At 41.0% G+C, this 27,663-nt stretch overlaps 1 protein-coding gene across 4 annotated transcripts in view; it reads left to right on the top strand.

Annotated features, from left to right (window-relative positions):
* LOC128690283 (potassium voltage-gated channel subfamily KQT member 1) overlaps positions 1-27,663 on the top strand; it is an 840,902-nt gene that overhangs the window by 17,411 nt on the left and 795,828 nt on the right. The gene's annotated exons all lie outside the window — the stretch shown is intronic.

The following is a 27,663-nucleotide window of genomic DNA, read 5'->3' as shown; positions in this document are numbered from 1 at the left end:
TCTTCACTTCTGTGTGTGTGTACTCATCTAATTGTGGTTGGAGGAGTCGAATCATAGCTCCTGGCCCCGCCTCTCCACTGGTCGGTACTAGGTCACTCTTCCTGTTCTATTAGCTTTATCATACCTCTCCTTAAAGCTATGTATGGATCCTGCCTCCACTACATCACTTCCCAGACTATTCCATTTCCTGACAACTCTTAATGAAGAAATACTTCCTTACATCCCTGTGATTCATATGAGTCTTTAACTTCCAACTGTGCCCCTTGTTTCTGTGTCCCATCTCTGGAACATCCTGTCTCTGTCTACCCTGTCGATTTCTCTCGGTATTTTATATGTCGTTATCATATCCACTCTATCTCTCCTGTCCTCCAGTGTCGTCAGGTCGATTTCCTTTAACTTTCCCTAGTAGGACATGCCCTTTAGCTCCGGGACTAGTCTTGTTGCAGACCTTTGCCCTTTCTCTAGTTTCATTACGTGCTTGGCTAGGTGTGGATTCCAAACTGCTCCTGCATACTCGAATATAGGCTTAACGTACACGGTGTACAGTGTTCTGAATGATTCCTTATTAAGATGTCGGAATGCTGTTCTTAGGTTTGATAGGCGCCCGTATGCTGCGGCAGTTATTTGCTTGATGTGCGCCTCAGATGTGCCTGATGTTACGCTCACACCAAGATCCTTTTCCTTGAGTGAGGTTTGTGGTCTCTGGCCCCCTAGACTGTACTCCGTCTGTGGTCTTCTTTGCCCTTCCCCAGTCTCCATGGGGTTGAACTCCAGGAGCCAGTTTCTGGACCAGTCCTGCAGCCTGTCCAGATCTCTCTGTAATTCTGCCTGGTCCTCGTCCGATTGAATTCTTCTCGTCAACTTTACATCATCTGCAAACAGGGACATCTCTGAATCTATTCCTTCCGTCATGTCATTCACAAATACCAAAAACAGTACTGGTTATAGGACTGACCCCTGTGGAACCCTGCTCGTCACAGGCGCCCACTCTGACACCTCGCCTCGCTGTTGTCTTCCTGACAGGTATTCCCTGATCCATTGCGGTGCCTTCTCTGTTATCCCTGCCTGGCCCTCCAGCTTTTGCACTAATCTCTTGTGTGGGACTGTGTCAAACGCCTTCTTACTGTCCAAGGAAATTCAATCTACCCACCCCTCTCTCTCTCTTGTCTTGTTGCTGTTACCCTGTCATAGAACTCCAATTGGTTTGTGGCAAAGGATTTCCCGTCCCTGAAACCATGTTGGCTGTCGTTGATAAGCTCATTCCTTTCTAGGTGCTCCACCACTCTCCTGATACTCTTTTCCATGACTTTGCATACTATACATATCAGTGACACTGGTCGGTAGTTTAATGCTTCTTGTCTGACTCTTTATTTTATAAAATGGGACTACATTTGCTGTCTTCCATACCTCAGGTAGTCGCCCCTGTTTCGATAGATGTGTTGAATATTGTTGTTAGTGGTACACATAGCGCCTCTGCTCACTCTCTCAGGACCCTGGAGACATGTTATCCAGCCCCATCGCCTTTGAGGTATCTAGCTCGCTTAGCAGCCTCTTCACTTTGTCCTCGGTTGTATTTATTGTGTCCAGTACTTGGTTGTGCACCCCACCTCCCCGTCTTTCTGGAGTCCCTTCTGTCTCGTGTGTGAGAGAGTGTGTGTGTGTGTGTGTGTGTGTGTGTGTGTGTGTGTGTGTGTGTGTGTGTGTGTGTGTGTGTGTGTGTGTGTGTGTGTGTGCGCGCGCGTGCGCGTGTGTGAATGCATGCGTGCGTGCACCCGCGTCATTCCCTCCACTCGTGTCTGGAGAAACAGGAATGGCATAATGGAGGTACGCTAAGCTGAGGTCTGGTGAAAAGAACAAGCCTCCACTTTTCGTCAGAATTTTTACATTTTATTTAGGTAAGGTCGCAAGAGAGGGAGACGCTGGCCGTGATGATGATGTGGAGTAGAAGCTACGAGAGGAAAAGTGTGAAGGAGGAGGAGGAGGTGGATGATAGGAGTTTCAGGGTGGGGAAGGGATTGGATGGGAGGACCTGTGGCAGGTGGCATGAGTAAGATAGCTATGAGAAAGAAAAAGGTGGAGAGAGGAATAAAGAGAAGGTCAGGAGAAATCAGGAGGTGGAGGCACGATTCCATGAGGATGAGTCCCCAGTCCAGTACCAGAGGTGTTACCTCCATATATTATATATATATAATATATATATATATATATATATATATATATATATATATATATATATATATATATATATATATAAGATGTCGTGCCGAATAGGTAAAACTTGCAATTTTGGTTTAAATAGCAACGCTCTTCTTGCCGCATAAGGCAAGCGTAAATTTGTGTATGCAATATTTTTGCAAAAATCATTTTGAGCCTAACGAAAAAAAAAATTTCATTGTGTTTGTTGTTAAATTATTGAAAACCTATGTAAAATATATTAAGATGGATTAGGCAAAATTGTGCTGGTTATAATAAGGTTAGTGGTGCTGCACATTGTAATATATATATATATATATATATATATATATATATATATATATATATATATATATATATATTCTTTCTTTATTTCTTTCTTTCTTTCATTAAACACACCGGCCGGATCCCACCGAGGCAGGGTTGCCCAAAAGGATAAACGAAAGTTTCTCCTTTCACATTTAGTAATATATACAGGAGAAGGGGTTACTAGCCCCTTGCTCCTGGCATTTTAGTTGCCTCTTACAACACGTATGGCTTACGGAGGAAGAATTCTGTTCCACTTCCCCATGGAGGTAAGAGGAAATAAACAAGAACAAGAACTAGAAAGAAAATAGAAGAAAACCCAGAGGGGTGTGTGTATATATATATGCTTGTACATGTATGTGTAGTGTGACCTAAGTGTAAGTAGAAGTAGCAAGACATACCTGAAACCTTGCATGTTTATGAGACAGAAAAATGGACACCAGCAATTATACCATCATGTAAAACAATCACAGGCTTTCGTTTTACACTCACTTGGCAGGACGGTAGTACCTCCCTGGGTGGTTGCTGTCTACCAACCTACTACCTATATATATATATATATATATATATATATATATATGTTGTGCCGAATAGGCAAAATTGGTCAGTTAGCAAGAACTCATTTAAAATAAAGTCCTTTCGAAAAAAAAATCTTACCTTTAAAGATATATTTTTTCATTTATGTTAATGTAAAAATTAATAATTTTGTACCAAAAGAACCTTAGAAAACTTATTATAATAAGCGCAGTTTAACGTAGCCTAATTTAATCTACAATAATTTAATAAACAAACACAGTGAAATATATTTTTTCCTTAGGTTCAGAATGATTTTTGCGAAATTATTGCATTGTCATGTAGGGGGGTATTGGAACGTAAGCATAATCGGGGAATATGGGAGTAAGGGAGTATGTATAGGCAGGGGATAGGCTGGCGCGGTGGTAGGAGAGGTATGATTAGCGGAGGTAGGTAGGAGAGATGATTAGCGGAGGTCGGTGATGTGAGGTCACTGGTGACTACATCCTCACCTCTCATTACTCAACCCACCACACTACTCACCCTTTCACTACTTGAAATAAAATAATGAATAGAAGAACAAATAACGGGGACAGTGAATATTACTATTCTACTCAAACACAGTTTATTATTAAGTCCTTGTACAATAATATATTTGGGAACAGGAGAACATTATTGTGGTTTAGATAAATGTGGTGGTACATATAAGCAGTGAGACAGGGAACACAATCAACTTGACCAAAATGAATATAACTTACAATATGGTTCAGAGGACAGTTCATCACAGGAACTAAGCCACAGGTCCCAAGACCTACACAGCACGAGTACTGCTCGAAGCCAGTACTCTGCCCAATGTCTCCAACAGTCTCCTCCAGAGACTTCAGCAGCCTTCTCCCGAGCCCTGCACCCCAGCAGCACCTCCGCTCGAAGTCTTTCTGCTCAGAGCTCTGCACCCAGGCCAGAGCTCTGCACGAATCTCCTCTGCTCAGCTGTTCCTTGGGCATAATTATATGGTGGTCCAAGCACCCTCCACAACCCCGTGTACGACCTGACGCCTGGATCTAACGCCAGTGACGAACAAAGGAGCTGATACATAAGCCGAAAAGGTGTGTCTCTGACAGACATTTGCCAAGGCAAGGTGACCATATAATTGGTTAAATTAGGTCTCCCAAGAGACCTCACAAGCCCAGCTGAACTACATCACAAGATACACAAATTTTTGCTTGCCTTATTCGGCAATAAGAGCTTTGCTATTTATATATATATATATATATATATATATATATATATATATATATATATATATATATATATATAATGTAATTATAGGTAGTAGGTTGGTAGACAGCAACCACCCAGGGAGGTACTACCGTCCTGCCAAGTGAGTGTAAAACGAAAGCCTGTAATTGTTTTACATGATGGTAGGATTGCTGGTGTCTTTTGTCTGTCTCATAAATATGCAAGATTACAGGTACGTCTTGCTACTTCTACTTACACTTAGGTCACACTACACATACATGTACATGTTTATTTATACACACTCTTCTGAGTTTTCTTTGATTTTATCTTAATAGTTCTTGGTCTTATTACTTTTCCTTTTATATCCATGGGGAAGTGGAATAAGAATCTTTCCTCCGTAAGCCATGCGTGTTGTAAAAGTCAACTAAAATGCCGGGAACAATGGGCTAGTAACCCCTTTTCCTGTAAAGATTACTAAAAAGAATAAGAAGAAGAAAATTGTCAAAGTGGGAAGTCTGAATGTGCGTGGATGTTGTGCAAATGATAAGAAAGAGATGATTGTGGATGTTATGAATGAGAAGAAGCTGGATGTCCTGGCTTTAAGTGAAACGAAGCTGAAGGGGGTGGGAGAGTTTCAATGGAGAGGAATAAATGGGATTAGGTCAGGGGTTTCAAATAGAGTTAGAGCTAAAGAAGGAGTAGCAATAATGTTGAAGGATAAGCTATGGCAGGAAAAGAGGGACTACAAATGCATAAATTCAAGGATTATGTGGAGTAAAATAAAGATTGGATGTGAAAAGTGGGTTATAGTAAGCGTGTATGCACCTGGAGAAGAGAGAAGTGTAGAGGAGAGAGAGAGATTCTGGGAAATGTTGAGTGAATGCGTGGGGAGTTTTGAATCAAGTGTGAGAGTAATGGTGGTTGGGGATTTCAATGCTAAAGTGGGTAAAAATGTTATGGAGGGAGTAGTAGGTAAATTTGGGGTGCCAGGGGTAAATGTAAATGGGGAGCCTTTAATTGAGCTATGTGTAGAAAGAAATTTGGTAATAAGTAATACATATTTTATGAAAAAGAGGATAAATAAATATACAAGGTATGATGTAGCACGTAATGAAAGTAGTTTGTTAGATTATGTATTGGTGGATAAAAGGTTGATGGGTAGGCTCCAGGATGTACATGTTTATAGAGGGGCAACTGATATATCAGATCATTATTTAGTTGTAGCTACAGTTAGAGTAAGAGGTAGATGGGAAAAGAGGAAGGTGGCAACAACAAGTAAGAGGGAGGTGAAAGTGTATAAACTAAGGGAGGAGGAAGTTCGGGCGAGATATAAGCGACTATTGGCAGAAAGGTGGGCTAGTGCAAAGATGAGTAGTGGGGGGGTTGAAGAGGGTTGGAATAGTTTTAAAAATGCAGTATTAGAATGTGGGGCAGAAGTTTGTGGTTATAGGAGGGTGGGGGCAGGAGGAAAGAGGAGTGATTGGTGGAATGATGAAGTAAAGGGTGTGATAAAAGAGAAAAAGGTAGCTTACGAGAGGTTTTTACAAAGCAGAAGTGTTATAAGAAGAGCAGAGTATATGGAGAGTAAAAGAAAGGTGAAGAGAGTGGTGAGAGAGTGCAAAAGGAGAGCAGATGAAAGAGTGGGAGAGGCACTGTCAAGAAATTTTAATGAAAATAAGAAAAAATTTTGGAGTGAGTTAAACAAGTTAAGAAAGCCTAGGGAAAGTATGGATTTGTCAGTTAAAAACAGAGTAGGGGAGTTAGTAGATGGGGAGAGGGAGGTATTAGGTAGATGGCGAGAATATTTTGAGGAACTTTTAAATGTTGAGGAAGAAAGGGAGGCGGTAATTTCATGCACTGGCCAGGGAGGTATACCATCTTTTAGGAGTGAAGAAGAGCAGAATGTAAATGTGGTGGAGATACGTGAGGCATTACGTAGAATGAAAGGGGGTAAAGCAGCTGGAACTGATGGGATCATGACAGAAATGTTAAAAGCAGAGGGGGATATAGTGTTGGAGTGGTTGGTACTTTTGTTTAATAAATGTATGAAAGAGGGGAAGGTACCTAGGGATTGGCGGAGAGCGTGTATAGTTCCTTTATATAAAGGGAAAGGGGACAAAAGAGATTGTAAAAATTATAGAGGAATAAGTTTACTGAGTATACCAGGAAAAGTATACGGTAGAGTTATAATTGAAAGAATTAGAGGTAAGACAGAATGTAGAATTGCGGATGAGCAAGGAGGCTTCAGAGTGGGTAGGGGATGTGTAGATCAAGTGTTTACATTGAAGCATATATGTGAACAGTATTTAGATAAAGGTAGGGAAGTTTTTATTGCATTTATGGATTTAGAAAAGGCATATGATAGAGTGGATAGAGGAGCAATGTGGCAGATGTTGCAAGTCTATGGAATAGGTGGTAAGTTACTAAATGCTGTAAAGAGCTTTTATGAGGATAGTGAGGCTCAGGTTAGGGTGTGTAGAAGAGAGGGAGACTACTTCCCGGTAAAAGTAGGTCTTAGACAGGGATGTGTAATGTCACCATGGTTGTTTAATATATTTATAGATGGGGTTGTAAAAGAAGTAAATGCTAGGGTGTTCGGGAGAGGGGTGGGATTAAATTATGGGGAATCAAATTCAAAATGGGAATTGACACAGTTACTTTTTGCTGATGATACTGTGCTTATGGGAGATTCTAAAGAAAAATTGCAAAGGTTAGTGGATGAGTTTGAGAATGTGTGTAAAGGTAGAAAGTTGAAAGTGAACATAGAAAAGAGTAAGGTGATGAGGGTATCAAATGATTTAGATAAAGAAAAATTGGATATCAAATTGGGGAGGAGGAGTATGGAAGAAGTGAATGTTTTCAGATACTTGGGAGTTGACGTGTCGGCAGATGGATTGAAGGATGAGGTTAATCATAGAATTGATGAGGGAAAAAAGGTGAGTGGTGCGTTGAGGTATATGTGGAGTCAAAAAACGTTATCTATGGAGGCAAAGAAGGGAATGTATGAAAGTATAGTAGTACCAACACTGTTATATGGATGTGAAGCTTGGGTGGTAAATGCAGCAGCGAGGAGACGGTTGGAGGCAGTGGAGATGTCCTGTCTAAGGGCAATGTGTGGTGTAAATATTATGCAGAAAATTCGGAGTGTGGAAATTAGGAGAAGGTGTGGAGTTAATAAAAGCATTAGTCAGAGGGCAGAAGAGGGGTTGTTGAGGTGGTTTGGTCATTTAGAGAGAATGGATCAAAGTAGAATGACATGGAAAGCATATAAATCTATAGGGGAAGGAAAGAGGGGTAGGGGTCGTCCTCGAAAGGGTTGGAAAGAGGGGGTAAAGGAGGTTTTGTGGGCGAGGGGCTTGGACTTCCAGCAAGCGTGCATGAGCGTGTTAGATAGGAGTGAATGGAGACGAATGATACTTGGGACCTGACGATCTGTTGGAGTGTGAGCAGGGTAATTAATATTTACTGAAGGGATTCAGGGAAACCGGTTATTTTCTTATAGTCGGACTTGAGTCCTGGAAATGGGAAGTACAATGCCTGCACTTTAAAGGAGGGGTTTGGGATATTGGCAGTTTGGAGGGATATGTTGTGTATCTTTATACGTATATGCTTCTAAACTGTTGTATTCTGAGCACCTCTGCAAAAGCAGTGATAATGTGTGAGTGTGGTGAAAGTGTTGAATGATGAAAGTATTTTCCTTTTGGGGATTTTCTTTCTTTTTTGGGTCACCCTGCCTTGGTGGGAGACGACCAACTTGTTGAAAAAAAAATATATGTAATCTTTAGGTAGAGGTCGTTTTGATAAGGACCTGCCTCGCATGGGCCAGTAGGCCTTCTGCAGTGTTTCCTCCATTCTTATGTTATTATATATATATATATATATATATATATATATATATATATATATATATATATATATATATATATATATATATATATATATATATATATATATATATTTCAACAAGTCGGCCGTCTCCCACCGAGGTAGGGTGACCCCCCCCCCAAAAAAAAAGAAAGAAAATCCCCAAAAAGAAAATACTTTCATCATCATTCAACACTTTCACCACACTCGCACATTATCACTGTTTTTGCAGAGGTGCTCAGAATACAACAGTTTAGAAGCATATACATATAAAGATACACAACATATCCCTCCAAACTGCCAATATCCCAAACCCCTCCTTTAAAGTGCAGGCATTGTACTTCCCATTTCCAGGACTCAAGTCCGACTATATGAAAATAACCGGTTTCCCTGAATCCCTTCACTAAATATTACCCTGCTCACACTCCAACAGATCGTCAGGTCCCAAGTACCATTCGTCTCCATTCACTCCTATCTAACACGCTCACGCACGCTTGCTGGAAGTCCAAGCCCCTTGCCCACAAAACCTCCTTTACCCCCTCTCTCCAACCCTTTCGAGGACGACCCCTACCCCGCCTTCCTTCCCCTATAGATTTATATGCTTTCCATGTCATTCTACTTTGATCAATTCTCTCTAAATGACCAAACCACCTCAACAACCCCTCTTCTGCCCTCTGACTAATACTTTTATTAACTCCACACCTTTTCCTAATTTCCACACTCCGAATTTTCTGCATAATATTTACACCACACATTGCCCTTAAACAGGACATCTCCACTGCCTCCAACCGTCTCCTCGCTGGTGCATTTACCACCCAAGCTTCACACCCATATAAGAGTGTTGGTACTACTATACTTTCATACATTCCCTTCTTTGCCTCCGTAGATAACGTTTTTTGACTCCACATATACCTCAACGCACCACTCACCTTTTTTCCCTCATCAATTGTATGATTAACCTCATCCTTCAATCCATCCGCCGACACGTCAACTCCCAAGTATCTGAAAACATTCACTTCTTCCATACTCCTCCTCCCCAATTTGATATCCAATTTTTCTTTATCTAAATCATTTGACACCCTCATCACCTTACTCTTTTCTATGTTCACTTTCAACTTTTCTACCTTTACACACATTCTCAAACTCATCCACTAACCTTTGCAATTTTTCTTTAGAATCTCCCATAAGCACAGTATTATCAGCAAAAAGTGACTGTGTCAATTCCCATTTTGAATTTGATTCCCCAAAATTTAATCCCACCCCTCTCCCGAACACCCTAGCATTTACTTCCTTTACCACCCCATCTATAAATATATTAAACAACCATGGTGACATTACACATCCCTGTCTAAGACCTACTTTTACCGGGAAGTAGTCTCCCTCTCTTCTACACACCCTAACCTGAGCCTCACTATCCTCATAAAACCTCTTTACAGCATTTAATAACTTACCACCTATTCCATATACTTGCAACATCTGCCACATTGCTCCTCTATCCACTCTATCATATGCCTTTTCTAAATCCATAAATGCAATAAAAACTTCCCTACCTTTATCTAAATACTGTTCACATATATGCTTCAATGTAAACACTTGATCTACACATCCCCTACCCACTCTGAAGCCTCCTTGCTCATCCGCAATTCTACATTCTGTCTTACCTCTAATTCTTTCAATTATAACTCTACCGTATACTTTTCCTGGTATACTCAGTAAACTTATTCCTCTATAATTTTTAGTCTCTTTTGTCCCCTTTCCCTTTATATAAAGGGACTATACATGCTCTCCGCCAATCCCTAGGTACCTTCCCCTCTTTCATACATTTATTAAACAAAAGTACCAACCACTCCAACACTATATCCCCCCCTGCTTTTAACATTTCTGTCATGATCCCATCAGTTCCAGCTGCTTTACCCCCTTTCATTCTACGTAATGCCTCACGTACCTCCACCACACTTACATTCTGCTCTTCTTCACTCCTAAAAGATGGTATACCATATATATATATATATATATATATATATATATATATATATATATATATATATATATATATATATATATATATATATATATATGGAAGAAATCACAATAGAACGGGTAACTAAAAATATGAATAAAATACCACAGTGGAAATAGGAAACAAAATCTGACCGCTCAGGTCAGGTTAAATAATAAAAGAAAAAGTTAAAAGTAAAATTAAATAAAGTCAAAATAAGTTTATTAATGGTTCATTATTGGCCAAGGAACGCTGCTGATGGATCCTCTCAACAACACACTGAGGCAGTTCACGTTCATAGTAGTGTCGTCTAGAGCTTCACAGTGTTGGTGTATGACACTAAATGGTGGGTTACCCAGTGGCCCACTTGTTCTTATAGATCTAGCTAAGTGTTGAGAGATGTGGGACTACACTTGACTGAGACAGAGGCACGAGAGCAGCAGGAAGAATTGGAGAGGTTTAGAAAATGTGGTAATTATTTGTAAGAAAAAATATAGGTGGTAACAAACTGTTAAGACAGGAGGTGGGGGATAAACAGTAAAGACGGGATGTGGGGGATTAATTATAAAGAAGGAAGGTGGGAAATAATACGCATAAAAATAGGTGATAAGTATAAAGTTGACAACACTGAAGCAGCAGTAGCAACATCGATATAAATGTAGTGGAATTGATGATAGAAGGGGAGATAAGGTAATGAAGAGGTGGGGATGGAAGGATTGAAAACATTGAAAGACCAGTGTGTGGATGGTGCTGGCGAATATCAGAGTGTGTTTGACGATGTTGAATGTAGGATGATCAAAGATTGACAGATGGATGAGAGGAGCTGGGAAGAAGAGGGAGAAATTGGATGAAAGGGCCGGGAGGGAAAGAAAAAAAATTGGAAAGGAAAGAGAGGAAGAGGGAGTAGTGGAACCGGGATGGAGGAAGAAGGAGGGAAACCGGTTGAGGGGAAGGAGAGAAAGAGTTAAGAGAGGGGCTAGGAGGGAGGGAAGAGAGCAAGAGGCGTGAGAGGGGCCAAGACGAAGGGAGGACAGGAGAGGAAGAAGCGTGAGAAGGACCAAGAGGAAGGGAGGAGAGGGGAGGAAGAAGCGTGAGAGGGGCCAAGAGGAAGGGAGGAGAAGGGAGGAAGAAGCGTGAGAGGGGCGAAGAGGAAGGAAGGAGAGGAGAGGAAGAAGCGTGAGAGGGGCCAAGAGGGAGGAGAGGGGAGGAAGAAGCGTGAGAGGGGCCAAGAGGAAGGAAGGAGAGGAAGAGGGATCATTATTTTATTAATTACAACTAGATAAATCAGCAGTGTGCTGCTACATTACTCTCATACAATTACACAGTAAGTACCAAAATTAGTTATATTTCACTCTCAGATTTCATCTCGCACAACTTTTTTTGTAAGTGATGAAATGTGTGAGTGTGAAGTGTGAGTGTGAAGTGTGAGTGTGAAGTGTGAGTGTGAAGTGTGAGTGTGAGTGTGAAGTGTGAGTGTGAGTGTGAGTGTGAAGTGTGAGACTCAGGTATAACAGTGAGAATATTGTCAGTCATTCCACTCTGAGTTCACCAGTTACGGTAACTTTTAAAGATTTGTTTCTAGTAGAGCTGGAGTTACTGTTACTTAGGAATTACAATCTCTCAGTCTCTCACACATAGGAGATTTGAAATTTAAGAAAGTGTCTTTATCACCAAGCTAGACAATAAAAACAATGTAAAAAAAATAATAAAGTACATAAGTGTTGAGGGTCACAGATGGAGTGCAGGAATATGGAATTAATATTAGACTCTACGGCAGAAGGTTGATTGATACGCTGCTTGAAGGCAAGAACTGACATAATGTGAATAGTTTTCAACTTCAAACTTTATGAAATGTGTGACTTGTGGGTCAGACGATAATGAACTTTATAACTGCCTTTACAGATTAAAACAATGGAACACTCAGCTTTAGTTACTGCATGACTGCTTCATGATGCATGGTTTGGTCCCTCTTATCTGGCTGGGAATTCCAGCAGTTGTGCAGCATCATGTAGCAGATAGTGTTAATGAACTAGTGTTCATAGTTACTTAAAAAAACAAGAAGCGTTTATGATGATGCATGTTGTCTCGTAACCCTTTTATCAAGGAAGATAGTCTCTCTCTCTCTCTCTCTCTCTCTCTCTCTCTCTCTCTCTCTCTCTCTCTCTCTCTCTCTCTCTCTCTCTCTCTCTCTCTCTCTCTCTCTCTCTCTCACCCTCATGTTGAAGTCTGAGCATCACTGGTGGCGTAACACGACACGAGATGACAATAATTGGGATGTCAGTACTGGCGACCCAGCTGTTGACGAGACGCCTCTCTCTTATTGATAAATTGTCGCCATACTGACACCAGTGTTGATAAAGGGACGCACCAGGCACACTGATAACACAACTCACATTTTATATATTATTTATATATTATACATATATATATGTATATATATATATATATTATATATATATATATATATATATATATATATATATATATATATATATATATATATATATATATATATATATATATATATATATATATATATATATATATATATATATATATATATATATATATATATATATATATATATATATATATATATATATATTATATATATATATATATATATATATATATATATATATATATATATATATTATATATATATATATATTATATATATATATATATATATATATATATATAATATATAATATATATATATATATATATATATATATATATATATATAATGTAATGTGCCGAATAGGTAAAACTGGTCAATTAGCAAGAACTCGTTAAAAATTGAGTTTTTTTAATTTTTTTTCATTAATGTTAATGTAAAGATTAATAATTTTGTACCAAAAGAACCTTAGAAAACTTACCTAACCTTATTACAAGAAGTGCAATTTACATTAGCCTAATCCAACTAAATATATTTTAGATAAGTTTACAATAATTTAATAATAAACAAACAGTGAAATATATTTTTTTCGTTAGGTTCAGAATGATTTTTGCGAAATTATTGCATGCACAAATTTTCGCTAACTCTGACAACTCCCACTCTTGCTTTTGGAAATCTTCTACGTTATTATATATTTATAATTTCGCATTTCCTCTGATTCGTCATTTCCGGCATTATCTTTAATTCTTTGTTTTTGTTTCTGATATTTGATTACTATTTACAAACTTGAAGAAATTTAGTTGTAAATTTATTTGATTATTATTATTGTTGTTATTATGTATTATATTTTAAACCTTAAGTATCTCTGCAACTCTTACATAGAGTGTTTACCAATGTAATTAAACCTTGGCTATCTTTTGAAGGGTTTTAATGTTTTCTGTATTGATTCTAGGAATTTTTTGTTCATGTTTTCCTAGTATACTCTGATGAGCCTGTTCATTATTTTCTCACTTATGTTTTACTTAGAGGTGAGGTGGTGGCTATTTGTGTGTGTGTTTGGGGGGGGGATGGGGGTACGTAGGTGTGGCACATTCGTGTTTGGCAACAAACCATCACTTCTCTGTGTTGTGGTCCAGTAAGTGTGACACACATCTCGACTCCAAGGTTTTGATCAGGCGTGAGATTGCTTTGTGTTAGGTGCTTATTGGCTCTTACATTCAGGATCAGACTCTCTCTCTCTCTCTCTCTCAGAGCCAACCGTCACGAGCTATCTTTTACATCTTTTTTACCAGGCATCTTGGACGGCCATGTTCAATGCTAATTTATTTTAACAAGCTTCCGGTCTTTACTTTGCATAAAAAAAAAACGCATTCAAGGAGACACACGAGAACACACATGGATTAACGTCCCAAAAGAGCAGATGGATGAGGAAAGGGAGCAAAGGAAGAGAAATTATATAGTAAGGGGATGGTTAGGAGAGAGAGAGAGGTAATAAGAAAGAGAAACGCAGTAGCGTTCAGTAGATTGGTCAAGAGCTTGGAAACCAGATGCATGGTTAATATTATGAGTATTGCTAACAGGGAACCACTCGACCTGTAATGGTTATATGGCTCCTGGGTGTGGGAGGCAGTCAGTCTTGATACAAAGAAAGGAAAAGTAACTCAAATTCCTTGACTGGAGAACCCTTTTGTTCTGCTTAAGGTTCTTTTACACCTTTGTTATTACCTGGAGAGGGTTAATTTTCTGAAGATACTTAGCGTTATAGGAGGTTTAGTGTTCCAGGATCCTCAATGTTACAAGAGGTTCAGTGTCCCAGGATCATCAGTGTTAGAGGCTCAGTGTCCAGGTATCCTCAATGTTACAGAAGGTTCAGTGTGACTACAACAGTGGTCTACCAAACAACAGTGGTCTACCAAACTGTCACTTTAGATCACTCTAGACTACAACAGTCTACCAAACAACAGTGGTCTACCAAACTGTCACTTTAGATCACTCTAGTACAACAATGGTCTACCAAACTGTCACTTTAGATCACTCTAGACTACAACAGTGGTCTACCAAACAACAGTGGAACTGGATCACTCTAGACTACAACAGTGGTCTACCAAACAACAGTGGTCTACCAAACTGTCACTTTAGATCACTCTAGACTACAACAGTGGTCTACCAAACAACAGTGGTCTACAACTGTCACTTTAGATCACTCTAGACTACAACAATGGTGTCACTTTAGATCACTCTAGACTATAACAATGGTCTACCAAACTGTACTTTAGATCACTCTAGACTATAACAATGTCTACCAAACTGTCACTTTAGATCACTCTAGACTACAACAGTGGTCTACCAAACTGTCACTTTAGAACACTCTAGACTACAACAGTGGTCTACCAAACTGTCACTTTAGATCACTCTAGACTACAACAAGTTACCAAACTGTCACTTTAGATCACTCTAGACTACAACAGTGGTCTACCAAACTGTCACTTTAGATCACTCTAGACTACAACAGTGGTCTGAGATGTGTTTGTAAGATTAATTTAGATCACTCTAGACTACAACAGTGGTCTACCAAACAACAGTGGACTGTCACTTTAGATCACTCTAGATTTATCTAATTAATGGAGAAACAAATGTGATATTTTAGTACTGTTGTTAAATTATACAAAGACAGATGATAATGATGGCATAATTTTACGTAACAATCCCTCAGTCCGGAAACAAAGATAACGAAAAGGAGTTTATACCAAACTGTCACTTTAGATCACTCTAGACTACAACAGTGGTCTACCAAACTGTCACTTTAGATCACTCTAGACTACAACAGTGGTCTACCAAACTGTCACTTAAGATCACTCTAGACTACAACAGTGGTCTACCAAACTGTCACTTTAGATCACTCTAGACTACAACAGTGGTCTACCAAACTGTCACTTTAGATCACTCTAGACTACAACAATGGTCTACCAAACTGTCACTTTAGATCACTCTAGACTACAACAGTGGTCTACCAAACTGTCACTTTAGATCACTCACTCTTTAGATCACTCTAGACTATAACAATGGTCTACCAAAGACTACAACTGGTCTACCAAACTGTCACTAGACTACAACAATGGTCTACCAAACTTAAGATCACTCTAGACTACAACAGTGGTCTACCAAACTGTCACTTTAGATCACTCTAGACTACAACAGTGGTCTACCAAACTGTCACTTTAGATCACTCTAGACTACAACAGTGGTCTACCAAACTGTCACTTTAGATCACTCTAGACTACAACAGTGGTCTACCAAACTGTCACTTTAGATCACTCTAGAGCAGTGGTCCTCAACCTTCCTACACAAGTGGGTCACATTTGATGGTCAAATATGCGATGAGGGGTGCACAGTTTTATTGACACTGTGCAGTGTGGAACCTAAATAAGCTTCAGCTTCACGTGTACTGTTCTCTTCTTCAGCGTCCTTCTCTTTTTCAGCATCCATCTCCAAAGTTGATGGACTGATTAGATCATTTTCATTTCACTACTACATCTGCTGTCTCTGTATTTGACTGAAGAAGTCGACTGTGTAGGTGAAACGTTTCGACAAGATACCCAACTGTTGCGCATGTATCTTAATAATCAGCTTGTCGGTATTTTATACAATTTTCGACCTTACCCAGACATAATATTTCATCGACATTAATAGTCTCTGACGTATGGTAAGTCCTCCCTGTATTATATGTTACTCTAGAGCAGAGGCTCCCTATCATGTTTGGGTGATACAGGGTGAGAGTGGTGACTATATCATGTTTGATGATCAAGTTCCGTGTTACTGTTCTGGTGACCCAACACACAGTTGTTGATGTGATAGCAGTGATCACCTTCAAAAAAGATGTTTAGTCACTGTAAACAAGTAAACTCTTGGAGTCTCACTGAAGTGAGAGACAATCATGTATTATACCTGTGACTAGTTTCGAGGGTTGTATCCACGTAGCCCAGCCTGAGGTCAGGCTTGCTTGCTGATTTTCATTGGCCTGGGGGGGGGTCTACACAGCCATCACAGCCTGATTGATCTGCCTCTTCTTAGAGGCTACATCCCAGCTTCCTCTGAAAACTTATATCTTGGTTCCAGCAGTACTGATGATATCTGCTGGTAGCGGGTTGCCAGCACGGTCGTGAAGGATGGCCGGCGTCTCTCTAATTGTGCATATGGCATCCAAGTTTTGTTCACTGCGTTTATTCTGTAATTCTTAGTATATCTCTCATACCACTTGTGAGAAGCTCTTGGTCCAAGGAATTGAACTCTTTTCCTGCATCGAACCTGGTTCCTTCCCATTCCCTAGGCGCTGTATGAGACGAGTCAAGTTCTTTCCCCTAAACATGATAATAGTAATATTAGTCTAGTAAATTATGGTAGTTGCGCAGATTACTAACCCGATCCTCAGTTACTTTGTTCATGCATATATTATCATGTATCTCTCGCCTTCCTTCCAAAGGCTACATTCCAGTGTTTTAGAAGTATTATTATTTATATGCGGACAGTATATGACCTCTGTACGTTAGTACTATGGTTGTGAATAAGAGTTGGCTCCTTGTACAAGAGTGATGAATTAGGGTACATTATGGGCCAGCAGAGGTGAAGGAACTGGTCTCACCCCAGCCTGGTACGCCTGCCAAGTAGCCTCAGATACGTCTTGACACCAGATACTGTTGCTTGCGTTCATTCTGATGGGCAGAAATAGCCCAGGTTGGCAATAACACTGACACTCAGATTGCAGCTGGTTACTGGAGATCTCTAGTGCACCATCAGTTTATTAAGTTTGCATTAGGTTATAGTGAGTGATATCTCAGTTTGCCGCCCACACAGGATCAGATACCACCACTGAATAAGCGGGAAGAAAAAAAAACGGGCACACGTGGCCAGCACCAACTGATTGTCTTCAACTCGTGATGTTCTGCTTCTCCTTCACCTTCTTATCATTGCTTGTTATATTGTTTGTGCATATGGTGCTGACTTAGAAGTTAGCTTTAGCTTGCCGGTGTTGTGTGTTCACACTGCATAAGAGTACGACATTTTTTTACAGAAGGAGATAAATGATTCTTTTTGTTGCAGCGCTATGGGAATTTTAACACCACTTCCTTCTCACTGTCTCAGCGGTTCTTTTACTTGTCACAACATTGCAATTCTTCGTTACCTATATTTTTTTTAGACATACCTTACATTTACTTGCAATATTGATTCTGTCTTTTCCTTTCACCTTCAATCTTGTTCTCGACGTGGTTGTATATGGGAGAGGAAGAGCACGTATTGGAGGGGCTAGGAGAGTAGGAAGTGAACGGGGAGAGGTGAGGGGAAGGGAAATTATCATCGAAGGGGAGAGGCGGGGATGACCAAGTGGTGGTGGTGGTGGTGGGTGATACACAAACACAGGGTGGTGATGGTGAGTGCCAACTAGGTTGTGGTGGGGGTGTCATAAACACAGGGTGGTGGTGGTGATGGTGATGATGATGGTGGTGATGGTAGTAGTGGCGATGATCGTTATGGTGGTGGTGGTGATGATAGTGGTAGGTGTCACAAACAACCAGGTAACTGCCTCGCCAACAACAACTAAATACTCTTATTGACTACAATTATTTTGTGTTTTATCAGCTTCACTTGTTACCTCAGCTCAGGCAACATGTCTTATCAGCTTCACTTGTTACCTCAGCTCAGGCAACATGTTTTATCAGCTTCACTTGTTATCTCAGCTCAGACAACATGTCTTATCAGCTTCACTTGTTATCTCAGCTCAGACAACATGTCTTATCAGCTTCACTTGTTATCTCAGCTCAGGCAACATGTCTTATCAGCTTCACTTGTTACCTCAGCTCAGGCAACATGTTTTATCAGCTTCACTTGTTATCTCAGCTCAGACAACATGTTTTATCAGCTTCACTTGTTATCTCAGCTCAGGCAACATGTCTTATCAGCTTCACTTGTTATCTCAGCTCAGGCAACATGTTTTATCAGCTTCACTTGTTATCTCAGCTCAGGCAACATGTTTTATCAGCTTCACTTGTTATCTCAGCTCAGACAACATGTCTTATCAGCTTCACTTGTTATCTCAGCTCAGGCAACATGTCTTATCAGCTTCACTTGTTACCTCAGCTCAGGCAACATGTTTTATCAGCTTCACTTGTTATCTCAGCTCAGGCAACATGTCTTATCAGCTTCACTTGTTACCTCAGCTCAGGCAACATGTTTTATCAGCTTCACTTGTTATCTCAGCTCAGGCAACATGTCTTATCAGCTTCACTTGTTATCTCAGCTCAGGCAACATGTTTTATCAGCTTCACTTGTTATCTCAGCTCAGGCAACATGTCTTATCAGCTTCACTTGTTATCTCAGCTCAGGCAACATGTTTTATCAGCTTCACTTGTTATCTCAGCTCAGGCAACATGTTTTATCAGCTTCACTTGTTATCTCAGCTCAGGCAACATGTTTTATCAGCTTCACTTGTTATCTCAGCTCAGGCAACATGTTTTATCAGCTTCACTTGTTATCTCAGCTCAGGCAACATGTCTTATCAGCTTCACTTGTTATCTCAGCTCAGGCAACATGTTTTATCAGCTTCACTTGTTATCTCAGCTCAGGCAACATGTTTTATCAGCTTCACTTGTTATCTCAGCTCAGGCAACATGTTTTATCAGCTTCACTTGTTATCTCAGCTCAGGCAACATGTTTTATCAGCTTCACTTGTTATCTCAGCTCAGGCAACATGTTTTATCAGCTTCACTTGTTATCTCAGCTCAGGCAACATGTTTTATCAGCTTCACTTGTTATCTCAGCTCAGGCAACATGTTTTATCAGCTTCACTTGTTATCTCAGCTCAGGCAACATGTTTTATCAGCTTCACTTGTTATCTCAGCTCAGGCAACATGTTTTATCAGCTTCACTTGTTATCTCAGCTCAGGCAACATGTTTTATCAGCTTCACTTGTTATCTCAGCTCAGGCAACATGTTTTCTAAAATCTATGTTTTCCAGCTCCGCCAATATTCATATTTCTATATTAAAATAAAATTTAAATTTAAAATTGCCAGTTTATTTAGTGAGGCGAAACGTTTCCTCAATAAAGATACCCAAGTGTTGCACATGCGTCTAATTTATCAACCTGTCGGTTCTTTGAACCATTTATCAACATGAATTTATAATGTATTTGTATTCCAGTCTTCTACATTGAAAACTGAAAAAAATGGTTGTATAACACGTAAGAAAATGTTTGGGTTACTGGTGCTTTCAAGGGAGAGATAAAAGTTGCTTACAGAAGACCACTTGACTTTTCAGGTCATGAAGTGTGTTAATCTTTTCACTCTCTCATATGCCAGATTGATGCCGGTAGTAGTATGTTGTGTCTGTCAGTGGTGGTGTATTGTGTTTGCCAGTGGTGGTGTGCTGTGTCTGCCAGTGGTGGTGTGTTGGGTGTTCTATATGAGGTGTGTTTGTCCGTGTTAGTGTGCTGGATATTCTATATGAGGTGTGTTTGTCAGTGTTGGTGTGCCGGATGTTCTATATGAGATGTGTTTATCAGTGGTGTGGTGGGTGTTCTATATGAGGAGTGTCTGCCAGTGGTGGTGTGCTGGGTGTTCTATACGAGGAGTGTTTATCAGTGATGGTGTGCTGGATGTTCTATACGAGGTGTGTCTGTCAGTGGTGGTGTACTGGATGTTCTATACGAAGTGTGTCTGCCAGTGGTGGTGTGCTGGGTGTTCTATACGAGGAGTGTTTGTCAGTGATGGTGTGCTGTGCCTGTCAGTGGTGGTGTACTGGATGTTCTATACGAAGTGTGTCTGCCAGTGGTGGTGTGCTGGGTGTTCTATACGAGGAGTGTTTGTCAGTGATGGTGTGCTGTGCCTGTCAGTGGTGGTGTACTGGATGTTCTATACGAAGTGTGTCTGCCAGTGGTGGTGTACTGGATGTTCTATACGAGGTGTGTTTGTCAATGATGGTGTGTTGGATGTTCTATATGAGGTGTGTCTGCCAGTGGTGGTGTACTGGATGTTCTATACGAGGTGTGTTTGTCAATGATGGTGTGTTGGATGTTCTATATGAGGTGTGTCTGCCAGTGGTGGTGTACTGGATGTTCTATACGAGGTGTGTTTGTCAATGATGGTGTGTTGGATGTTCTATATGAGGTGTGTCTGCCAGTGGTGGTGTGCTGGGTGTTCTATACGAGGAGTGTTTGTCAGTGATGGTGTGCTGGATGTTCTATATGAGGTGTCTGCCAGTGGTGGTGTGGTGTGTCTGTCAGTGGTGGTGTATTGGATGTTCAATACGAGGAGTGTCTGTCAGTGATGGTGTGCTGGATGTTCTATATTAGGTGTGTCTGCCAGTGGTGGTGTGCTGTGCCTGTCAGTGGTGGTGTGCTGTGCCTGTCAGTGGTGGTGTGCTGTGCCTGTCAGTGGTGGTGTGGTGTGTCTGTCAGTGGTGGTGTATTGGATGTTCAATACGAGGAGTGTCTGTCAGTGATGGTGTGCTGGATGTTCTATACGAGGTGTGTCTGCCAGTGGTGGTGTACTGGATGTTCTATACGAAGTGTGTCTGCCAGTGGTGGTGTACTGGATGTTCTATACGAGGTGTGTTTGTCAGTGATGGTGTGCTGGATGTTCTATACGAGGTGTGTCTGCCAGTGGTGGTGTACTGGATGTTCTATACGAGGTGTGTCTGCCAGTGGTGGTGTACTGGATGTTCTATACGAGAAGTGTTTGTCAGTGATGGTGTGCTGGATGTTCTATACGAGGTGTGTCTGCCAGTGGTGGTGTACTGGATGTTCTATACGAGGTATGTCTGCCAGTGGTGGTGTACTGGACGTTCTATACGAGGAGTGTTTGTCAGTGATGGTGTGCTGGATGTTCTATACGAGGAGTGTTTGTCAGTGATGGTGTGCTGGATGTTCTATACGAGGTGTGTCTGCCAGTGGTGGTGTACTGGATGTTCTATACGAGGAGTGTTTGTCAGTGATGGTGTGCTGGATGTTCTATACGAGGAGTGTTTGTCAGTGATGGTGTGCTGGATGTTCTATACGAGGTGTGTCTGCCAGTGGTGGTGTACTGGATGTTCTATACGAGGAGTGTTTGTCAGTGATGGTGTGCTGGATGTTCTATACGAGGTGTGTTTGTCAGTGATGGTGTGCTGGATGTTCTATACGAGGTGTGGCTGCCAGTGGTGGTGTACTGGATGTTCTATACGAGGTGTGTCTGCCAGTGGTGGTGTACTGGATGTTCTATACGAGGTGTGTTTGTCAGTGATGGTGTGCTGGATGTTCTATACGAGGTGTGTCTGCCAGTGGTGGTGTACTGGATGTTCTATACGAGGTGTGTTTGTCAGTGATGGTGTGCTGGATGTTCTATACGAGGTGTGGCTGCCAGTGGTGGTGTACTGGATGTTCTATACGAGGTGTGTCTGCCAGTGGTGGTGTACTGGATGTTCTATACGAGGTGTGTTTGTCAGTGATGGTGTGCTGGATGTTCTATACGAGGTGTGTCTGCCAGTGGTGGTGTACTGGATGTTCTATACGAGGAGTGTTTGTCAGTGATGGTGTGTTGGATGTTCTATACGAGGTGTGTCTGCCAGTGGTGGTGTACTGGATGTTCTATACGAGGTGTGTTTGTCAGTGATGGTGTGCTGGATGTTCTATACGAGGTGTGGCTGCCAGTGGTGGTGTACTGGATGTTCTATACGAGGTGTGTCTGCCAGTGGTGGTGTACTGGATGTTCTATACGAGGTGTGTTTGTCAGTGATGGTGTGCTGGATGTTCTATACGAGGTGTGTCTGCCAGTGGTGGTGTACTGGACGTTCTATACGAGGTGTGTCTGCCAGTGGTGGTGTACTGGATGTTCTATACGAGGTGTGTTTGTCAGTGATGGTGTGCTGGATGTTGTGTGTAAGGGTATACAGGTTTACTCCCATAATGCATTACCTTTGTCACTTGGGGAACGGGGATTTTACATTATATTACCTACCCTATGTAAATAATTAACCCTTATTACCTATTTATTACTTTTTATTACCTGTTTGTCATTGCCTTTTTATTACATATTACCAATAACATTCGTTATTACTATTACAAATTTGTAATTGCTTATTTGTAGTTTTGTTAATTATTAAGTTTGTTTATTTCTGGATTATTTTAGCACCTTTGGCATCTACTAGTTCTTGAATCCTATTCGAATAGTTAATCCACTCTGTGGAAAGATCCACTCTGGAAACAGCGGTGTAAAGACGACTTGTACTGATCCTTCACTCAGTGATGGCTTGTACTGATCCTTCACTCAGTGATGGCTTGTACTGATCCTTCACTCAGTGATGGCTTGTACTGATCCTTCACTCAGTGATGGCTTGTACTGATCCTTCACTCAGTGATGGCTTGTACTGATCCTTCACTCAGTGATGGCTTGTACTGATCCTTCACTCAGTGATGACTTGTACTGATCCTTCACTCAGTGATGACTTGTACTGATCCTTCACTCAATGATGGCTTGTACTGATCCTTCACTCAATGATGGCTTATACTGATCCTTCACTCAATGATGGCTTGTACTGATCCTTCACTCAGTGATGGCTTGTACTGATCCTTCACTCAATGATGGCTTGTACTGATCCTTCACTCAATGATGGCTTATACTGATCCTTCACTCAATGATGGCTTGTACTGATCCTTCACTCAATGATGACTTGTACTGATCCTTCACTCAGTGATGGCTTGTACTGATCCTTCACTCAGTGATGGCTTGTACTGATCCTTCACTCAATGATGGCTTGTACTGATCCTTCACTCAGTGATGGCTTGTACTGATCCTTCACTCAGTGATGACTTGTACTGATCCTTCACTCAATGATGACTTGTACTGATCCTTCACTCAATGATGACTTGTACTGATCCTTCACTCAGTGATGACTTGTACTGATCCTTCACTCAATGATGACTTGTACTGATCCTTCACTCAGTGATGACTTATTCTGATCCTTCACTCAGTGATGGCTTGTACTGATCCTTCACTCAATGATGACTTGTACTGATCCTTCACTCAATGATGGCTTGTACTGATCCTTCACTCAGTGATGGCTTGTACTGATCCTTCACTCAATGATGGCTTGTACTGATCCTTCACTCAGTGATGGCTTGTACTGATCCTTCACTCAATGATGGCTTGTACTGATCCTTCACTCAGTGATGGCTTGTACTGATCCTTCACTCAGTGATGGCTTGTACTGATCCTTCACTCAGTGATGGCTTGTACTGATCCTTCACTCAGTGATGGCTTGTACTGATCCTTCACTCAGTGATGGCTTGTACTGATTCTTCACTCAGTGATGGCTTGTACTGATCCTTCACTCAGTGATGGCTTGTACTGATCCTTCACTCAGTGATGACTTATTCTGATCCTTCACTCAGTGATGGCTTGTACTGATCCTTCACTCAATGATGGCTTGTACTGATCCTTCACTCAATGATGGCTTGTACTGATCCTTCACTCAGTGATGGCTTGTACTGATCCTTCACTCAATGATGGCTTGTACTGATCCTTCACTCAGTGATGGCTTGTACTGATCCTTCACTCAGTGATGGCTTGTACTGATCCTTCACTCAATGATGGCTTGTACTGATCCTTCACTCAGTGATGGCTTGTACTGATCCTTCACTCAGTGATGGCTTGTACTGATCCTTCACTCAGTGATGGCTTGTACTGATCCTTCACTCAGTGATGGCTTGTACTGATCCTTCACTCAGTGATGGCTTGTACTGATCCTTCACTCAGTGATGGCTTGTACTGATCCTTCACTCAGTGATGGCTTGTACTGATCCTTCACTCAGTGATGGCTTGTACTGATCCTTCACTCAGTGATGGCTTGTACTGATCCTTCACTCAATGATGGCTTATACTGATCCTTCACTCAATGATGGCTTATACTGATCCTTCACTCAATGATGGCTTGTACTGATCCTTCACTCAATGATGGCTTGTACTGATCCTTCACTCAGTGATGGCTTATACTGATCCTTCACTCAATGATGGCTTATACTGATCCTTCACTCAGTGATGACTTATACTGATCCTTCACTCAATGATGGCTTATACTGATCCTTCACTCAATGATGGCTTATACTGATCCTTCACTCAGTGATGACTTATACTGATCCTTCACTCAATGATGACTTGTACTGATCCTTCACTCAGCGATGACTTGTATTTGTTCTTCCATCAATGATACCTAGTGTTTGTTTTTCCATCAATGATGCCTGATATTTGTTCTTCGATCAGTGATGTTTGTGCTTCCATTAATGATGCCTGATGTATTTGTTCTTCCATCAATGATACCTAGTGCTTGTTCTTCCATCAATGATACCTAGTGCTTGTTCTTCCATCAGTGATACCTAGTGCTTGTTCTTCCATCAATGATTTCTAGTGGTGTTCTTTCATCACTGCCACTTTATACTTGTTCTTCCATCAAAGATGCCTGGTACGTACGCCTCAGTCAAGGACGTCCTGAACTAGTTCCTAGATCGTAACTGATCTTTATTGTTCCCGTAAATCTAGTTTTTTTTCCACTGCTCAACCTCGCTCGTATTTAGTTCGTATCCTTTACGCCTGTCAGGGCAAGTTGAAAATTTATTGTATTGTCAGTGTAGCAAATTGTATAAACATTACTTCATGTTGTTTCAAGCTTGTGTGTGTATGTATACTCGTCTATCTGTGGTCGCAGGAGTAAAACTACAGCTCCTGGCCCTGTGTGTTTGTAGTTTTACTAGCTAAAACTTGCCTGGAATTACCAAAAGTTAGTTTTAATTCCTTGCATGTTGGGGACTGAAGAAGAGTACCCCTGTTACTAGTCTTTAGAGTGATTGTTTTCCTTAATGGTCGTCTTGCAGTTGATATACCTTAAGTCTTAGCAAACACTCTCTTATCTAATTTAAATTTGTGAATTAAAGGTGTTGGATAACATCATTTATACTGTAATTTCAACTTACTTTCCGGTTACAGCTTTCCTTTCGAATCGCTGTTCGTGCATTTTTGAATGATCTAATATCAAAAATTTAGTGTTTAACCCTCATATAATTTCCAACTTATAAAATAATTTTATACGGAAAATTATGCATAATTAAATTTAGGCTAACCTAATAAATTCAATGTGATTTACTTCCATTGGTGTCTGTTATATAGTTACTTAGTATTATCTTTACATACGCATATATACATGCATTATCTGTTAACCAGTTGCTGCAAGACTGGTTCAAGTGACAGTACTGTAGTTATATTCTGGAGGGAGGGGGAGGGGGGAGGAGGTTCCTGACACTAAGAGAGCACCGTCATCTGCATCAGTGAAACTGTATACTTAACACTGATGATCATGTCACTTAAGTAGAATGAGGATGAGCAGGGTGTACGTGGATCATGTCTGCTGCTTTTTAAGACCGGTTCCTTCATGTTATGTTTCACACATAGGCCGGCTCCTTCATGTTATGTTTCACACATAGGCCGACACCTTCATGTTATGTTTCACACATAGGCCGGCTCCTTCATGTTATGTTTCACACATAGGCCGACACCTTCATGTTATGTTTCACACATAGGCCGACACCTTCATGTTATGTTTCACACATAGGCCGACACCTTCATGTTATGTGTCACACATAGGCCGGCTCCTTCATGTTATGTTTCACACATAGGCCGGCTCCTTCATGTTATGTTTCACACATAGGCCGACACCTTCATGTTATGTTTCACACATAGGCCGACACCTTCATGTTATGTTTCACACATAGGCCGACACCTTCATGTTATGTGTCACACATAGGCCGGCTCCTTCATGTTATGTTTCACACATAGGCCGGCTCCTTCATGTTATGTTTCACACATAGGCCGGCTCCTTCATGTTATGTTTCAAACATAGGCCGACACCTTCATGTTATGTTTCACACATAGGCCGGCTCCTTCATGTTATGTTTCACACATAGGCCGACACCTTCATGTTATGTTTCACACATAGGCCGGCTCCTTCATGTTATGTTTCAAACATAGGCCGACACCTTCATGTTATGTTTCACACATAGGCCGGCTCCTTCATGTTATGTTTCACACATAGGCCGACACCTTCATGTTATGTGTCACACATAGGCCGACACCTTCATGTTATGTGTCACACATAGGCCGACACCTTCATGTTATGTTTCACACATAGGCCGGCTCCTTCATGTTATGTTTCACACATAGGCCGGCTCCTTCATGTTATGTTTCAAACATAGGCCGGCTCCTTCATGTTATGTTTCACACATAGGCCGGCTCCTTCATGTTATGTTTCACACATAGGCCGGCTCCTTCATGTTATGTTTCACACATAGGCCGGCTCCTTCATGTTATGTTTCAAACATAGGCCGGCTCCTTCATGTTATGTTTCACACATAGGCCGGCTCCTTCATGTTATGTGTCACACATAGGCCGGCTCCTTCATGTTATGTGTCACACATAGGCCGACACCTTCACGTTGCCTCATACATAGGTGAAAACAAAGTGGCCGAGCTTGCCGTGCCGTGGAATAGTCAGTTAGTCTAGGTTAGCTTTACGTATATTAACCTGAATTTACGTACTGTTAATCGACAGTAACGAAGTAAAAAGAAATTGCTAGCCTAAGTGGCAGCGCCGGACGTATGATCGTTCTTAACAACGTTCGTTTTGTCCTGAACACAGGATCCGCCCCCTCTGCTAAATCAGAGACATGACCGTGATGAAACTGTAATGTACAGATTTGAAAAAAAAATTATTGTTCCCTCTCTGACAAATATATTGATCTTAGATAAGCTGGTAAATTAATGTGTAAATTGTGTAGACGCATAAAACACTTTCGAAGTCATGTTTGTTTTCTGGGAATGAAAAGCTCAGACACAGGGTGTTGGGACACGAGGGAAAAATATACAGGCCAGTGTCCGGTTTCCTTCGCCAGACCTGGGCTTCTGCTTCACCTTTGTAAGCAATGGATTGAATTGATGGAAGAAACTTCAAAGACTTGGGCCTGACCCAGCAGTTTATTGTGTGGTGTTGCTGCCATGGTGGTCCTCGGCTACCATGGTGGTCCTTCTTTGCTGTCATGGGGGTCCTTCTCTGTTGCCATGGTGGTCCTTCTCTGCTG

The sequence above is a fragment of the Cherax quadricarinatus genome, chromosome 32 (assembly GCF_038502225.1).
Source record: "Cherax quadricarinatus isolate ZL_2023a chromosome 32, ASM3850222v1, whole genome shotgun sequence".
In the NCBI taxonomy this organism is placed as follows: domain Eukaryota; kingdom Metazoa; phylum Arthropoda; class Malacostraca; order Decapoda; family Parastacidae; genus Cherax; species Cherax quadricarinatus.
The sequence above is the reverse complement of the archived record's forward strand: the minus strand, read 5'-3'. Positions and strand labels throughout refer to the sequence as shown.